The sequence below is a fragment of the Sarcophilus harrisii genome, chromosome 3, assembly GCF_902635505.1.
Source record: "Sarcophilus harrisii chromosome 3, mSarHar1.11, whole genome shotgun sequence".
NCBI lineage: Eukaryota > Metazoa > Chordata > Mammalia > Dasyuromorphia > Dasyuridae > Sarcophilus > Sarcophilus harrisii.
Window position 1 is genome coordinate 544686762 of NC_045428.1, and position 6000 is coordinate 544692761.

The following is a 6000-nucleotide window of genomic DNA, read 5'->3' on the forward strand; positions in this document are numbered from 1 at the left end:
GACAATCAGAGTTAGCGTTGTTTTATCAAGAACTGGTTAGGGTGGCAAATTGGAAAATGGATTCCCAGCAAGTTATAGATTATTATTGTTCTATAAAAAAATGATGAACAAGTTGATTTTATAAAGGCCTGGAAAGATTCACACGAACTGATGATGAATAAAACAAGCAGAACCAGGAATACATTGTACACAGTAACAGTAAGATTAAAGACTTGGTTCTTCTCTTTAGTAATCTAAGGCAATCCCAATAAATTTTGAATAAACAATGCCATCTGCATCCAGAAAGAAGTGTGCAGATTGAATATAAACTACTAACACATTATATTTACTTTTTTTGTTTATTTTTTTTCCTTTTGTGGTTTTTCCCTTTTGTTCTGATTTTTCTTTTCCAACATGATGCATAAATGTGAATTTAGAAAGTTAATATACATATAATAATAAAATACACATGGAGAAAAAATAACGGTAGACAAAATAAAAACTGGTTAGCTTTATCTTTTTTGAGTTATTAAAGCTGGCAAATGAGAATACTATAATTTATCTAGATTTTAGCAAAGCTGATAGTTACTTAATACTGTTCTTATGGAAACGGTGGAGGCTAGATAATGCTAATTTTTAGATTTCAAACTGGTTGACTGAGTAGACTCAATGTCTGACTTGAAAGGCATTCTTTAGTTAGGGAGCCCCAGGAATCAGTGCTTAGATTTATGGCATTTTAACATTTTCATCAGTCATCTTGATGAAAACATAGATATTGAGGACCAACCCCCCTCCCCCCATTTGCAAAGGAGGCTGGTGGAATGGAAAGATCAGTTGTTGTGTAATGTTGTAAATTCATTTGGGTTTTTTTGAAGCCCATTTAAAGACAATCTACCCCAAAACCAAAATCATTAGGAATTAATAATTGCATTATGGAATATCACACAATGAATCCTGTAACTCACTAGATAGTCCATCTTGCTTGTTAAATGCCATTCTGGATGTAGCTGATTTGTAAGGCAGCTAGTCATCCTATTATTCCAAAATCACCAGAAAAATGCATCTGCTATAAGTGATGACAAAATATTTATCAAAAATGTATCATTATGACAGGAAAAGATAATGACGAATGTTGGAGGGAATGTGGGAAAACTTGGGATACTAATCTTTGTTGGTGGAATTGTGAATGGATACAACTATTCTGGAGAGCAATTTGGAACTATGCCCAAAGAGCTACCAAACTGTACCGGCCCTTTAACCTAGCAGTGTCTCTACTAGACTTATATCCTAAAGAGATCTTAAAGGAGGGAAAGGGACCCACATGTGCAAAAAAATGTTTGTGGCAGCCCTTTTTGTAGTAGAAACTGGAAACTGAGTGGATGCCCATCAATTGGAGAAAGGCTGAATAAGTTATGATATATGAATATTAGGAATGTTACTCTTCTATAAGAAAGGATCAGCAGGATGATTTTAGAGAGGCCTGGAGAAACTTACATGAACTGATGAGCAACAAGATTATACGAAGATCAATTCTGATGGACGTGACTCTTTCCAACAATGAGATGATTGAAATCATTTCCAATGATCTTGTGATGATGAGAGCCATCTGCACCCAGAGAGGACTGTGGGAACTGAATGTGGATCACAACATAACATTCTCACTTTTTGTTGTTCACTTGTATTTTATTTTACTAATTTTTTTCCTTTTTGATCTGATTTTTCTTATGCAGCAAAATAATTGTATAAATGTTTATATATATTGGATCTAACATTTTAACACATATAACATTGGATTGCTTGCCATCTAGGGGAGGGAGTGGAGAGGAAAATTTGGAACACAAGGTTATGCAAGGGTTAATGTTAGCACGTTTAGAAAATGGCTTTCCAAAAAAAAAAAAATTAAAAGGAAACGAAAATCAAACCAAAAAGAAAATTATGCTAACCAGTCTTTGCAACTCAGCTTTGTTGGGTTGGGGCAACACTAAGGGTCAGGATCCAAAATGTTGATAAGCTAACATATTGGCCTAAATCAAGAGTTGAAAATAAAATCTTAGGGGCAGCTAGGTGCAGTGGATAGAGCACCTGCTTTGAAGTCAGAAGGACCCGAGTTCAAATCTGTTCTCAGACACTTAACACTTCCTAGCTGTGTGATCCTGAACCAGTCACTTAACCCCAATTGTTTCAGCAAAAAAATATTAAAAGTCGGTTTATTTGGGCGAAAAGAATGTCACCAATACAATAGAACAACCTTGATCAGGCAAACAGAAATTTTATTTATCAAATATCTTTTTATCAAAGATTTATCCATTTATCAAAATCTTGGGATATGGGGACTAGAGAATTGGACAGTATGAACTCTTCCAATTCTAAAACTGATTAGTTTATCAAAGAGTTGAGTTTTAGTGAGTTCAATGAATCCAACCTTCTGAAATGACTAAAACCCAATTTAGTCAGGGACCAAATGGAGAGGAAAGCTTCAAGGAACAGCTGCTATCTGCTAGCCTTGTTGGATCATATCTGATATATTTGGGGGCAAAGTTCTGGGTGCTATGATTTGGGAAGGATGCTGATGAGCCATAAATGCTCATGCAAAGGATTCTGTTGAGCATACAGAGGAAGACAGAATGGTCAAAGGACTATGCTAAGATCAGTAAGCTAATAGGAATTATTTGAATTGCTGCAGTATCAGGGCTTTACTGAATAATCTTGCTCAAAACAGATACAGCTTCACAATTACAAGTTAGAAGAGACCCAGAGACACATACTCCAACTCTAAGAATCCCATTTTTTTTTTTTTTTAATACATTCTAGTCAAGTGATCACTCATATCCTCAAAAACTCTGGCAAGGGGGAGTAGATGGCGGGGTGAGAACAGATTTAATTCCAAAGACAATTCATACATTCCAAAAGCTTGTTGGCAACTGTTGAAGCCTCAATTAAGCAACTTCAAATTGTTTTAACAAACATCTTCAAATTCTTGAACTATTTAAAAAGATTTTATGTTCACAATTTTATATTCACAGGTCACATGGAACTGGCAATTACCAGTACAAGGTTGGGTTACATAGAACAATGACTGGCCCAAGTGGAGTTTAACAGCTAGCACTCAATCATTGTAAGGTATGTGATGCTCAAGAGCTTCAGTGACAATAGCTGCCATCTTTCCTCCAGAATCCATCTTTTCACACATTTCTGGAAATGTTTTGGACTTTGGACAAAGTCAGTGATTGTGGGCTGTGGATTCCCAAGCAGCTGTAAAATTTTTTTAGTACTGCCAGAAGCCTTATTCATTTGGTCTCGTTTGTTGACAATTCAACCTGTCCTTGTGGATTATTAAAGAATGGTTCAGTCACTTTGGGCAAACACTTGGGTGAGAATTCCTCCATTGGGCAAATTAAACGTGGTATATTAATGTGTTATTTAACAAACATTAAGCATGATTCAGAAGCAAATAAACCCCTGAATTCCAGGACTTTTTACCTCTAAAGATCTTCAGATATCCATTTTCTCTTTGATAAAATAGACAAGGGATACAACAAGAATTTTCAGAGAGAATTCTGAGCTATCAAAGACCATATGGATAGATACTCTGAATTTAAAACAATGAGGTGTTCTCACACTCAGATTGGCAATAACAAAAATGGAAAATCACAGGTTGAAAGGACTGTGGGGAAAATAGGCACACAGCATATAATTAGGGGAACTATAAACTAATTCAAAATACTAAAAATCAATTTGAAACATCCTCCACTAAAAACACCTACCTTTTAAGCCAGCAATACCATTATGAGATCTGTATACATCCCAAAGAAGAGTGGCAAAAAAATTAGCAACTGAGGAGCATGCCCTTCAACTGGGGAATGTAATAAAATGATATAGATTTTGGCAACACTGGCAAGAATGATGAAAACATACTCTCTCCCCTCCACCTCAGATACAGAGCTGTATTTTTGCCATAGTTGATGAGGCAATTCTTTGAATCCCTATGCACATATCATGTTTTATTCTTGTTAGTGAGAACTTGTCTAGCCTAAACAGTACTTAAATAGTCACCCTACTTCAAAGTCACCAAAAAACTTATAAAGCCCCTATTAGAAGGCTGCTGGATGGTCCAATGTACAAGATATATTGATTTAAGCCACACTACATGCTAAGGTACTTATCTAACTCATAAAAAGTAGTTGGTCCTTCAGTGTAAAGTGTGACCCTAACACTTCAATCTACTTAGATACTTCAGGAGCTTGCCTAATACCTCACTCACTTGTGCACTACCCATTACCTGGAAGATTCATGCTATACCAAAATATTCATTTCACAATTTTTAAAAAGTCCAAGTACTTGTTATTGCATAAAGCCAACAAACAACCACTACAACGTGTCCCTGGATGTGTGGAGGGTAGGGGTAGGAGTTAGGGTCAAGTTACTACCAACTTCACAAGTCAAGACATGAAAATGGAGAAATAAAGGGGTCTGTGGAACAACAGAGCAAAAGCTACCTACAAACCACAGCTGGCCTTTATAAACACAGGTGCCATCATCCTTACTTCACAGGAGGAAATGAGACAGGCAGGCTAAGCACAACAGAGTCAGATACTGTCACACTCAATTTCAATGTCTAGTAATATCATGAAAGATTTTGACTTATAATTTTAAATGTGAAGGGCATGTCTTGGTAAGGTATTGGTCTAAGATTCTAAATTAAAAGCAAATAAAAAGCAAACTGTAAAGTTTGTCATGAGAAAAGATCATCACTGGCTTCCATTCTACAACTTTGGGATGGTCTTTCAGTGATTCAAAAACCATGTCACTTTGTCAATCAAAATGCACTTCCTTTGCCTAAATTTACTTTGAAGTTTCCCATGAAGCATTTTAAGTCCTGTCTCAGCTGATTTCATAAAGAACTATTCATTGTACAACTAGAGGCCAACATTCAACATTCCTATTCATTATGAGGAGCTATAGGATTCTAATCTGACAGTTAAAAGTGTGACATGATCTTTTAACATTCAATCTGATGACATTTCCAAATAGTCCTCCTCATTATCAGGAAATAAAAACTGGAAAACCAAAACCAACAGAGAATGACAAACTATTGTCAATTCCTTTCTGACTTAACTTCTTCAGTGAAAACTTGTATTTTATTTGTCAAAATAAGTCCCAACTCAGAAGTTTGAGAATGGGAGATAGAAGATATATAAAGAGCAATTTAGAGGCTAAGATGACAGGAAAAATGATGATTGTTGGAGGGATGCAGGAAAACTGGGACATTGATGCATTGTTGGTGGAGTTGTGAAAGAATCCAACCATTTTGGAGAGTAGTTTGGAACTATGCTCAAAAGTTATCAAACTTGCATACCCTTTGATCCAGCAGTGTTACTACTGGGACTTATATCCCAAAGAGATTTTAAAGAAGGAAAGGACCTGTATGTCACGAATGTTTGTGGCAAGCCCTTTTGTAGTGGCTAAAAACTGGAAACTGAATGGATGTCCATCAGTTGGAGAATGGCTGAATAAATTGTGGTATATGAATATTATGGAATATTATTGTTCTGTAAGAAATGACCAACAGGATGATTTCAGAAAGGCCTGGAGAGACTTACACGAACTGATGCTGAGTGAAATGAGCAGGACCAGGAGATCATTATATACTTCAACAACAATACTATATGATGACCAGTTCTGATGGACCTGGTCACCCTCAGCAATGAGATCAACCAAATCATTTCCAATGGAGCAGTAATGAACTGAACCAGCTATGCCCAGAAAAAGAACTCTGGGAGATGACTAAAAACCATTACATTGAATTCCCAATCCCTATATTTATGCACACCTGCATTTTGATTTCCTTCACAAGCTAATTGTACAATATTTCAGAGTCTGATTCTTTTGTACAGTCAAAATAACAGTTTAGTCATGTATACTTATTGTGTATCTAATTTATATTTTAATATATTTAACATCTACTGGTCATCCTGCCATCTGGGGAGGGAGTTGGGGGTAAGAGGTGAAAAATTGGAACAA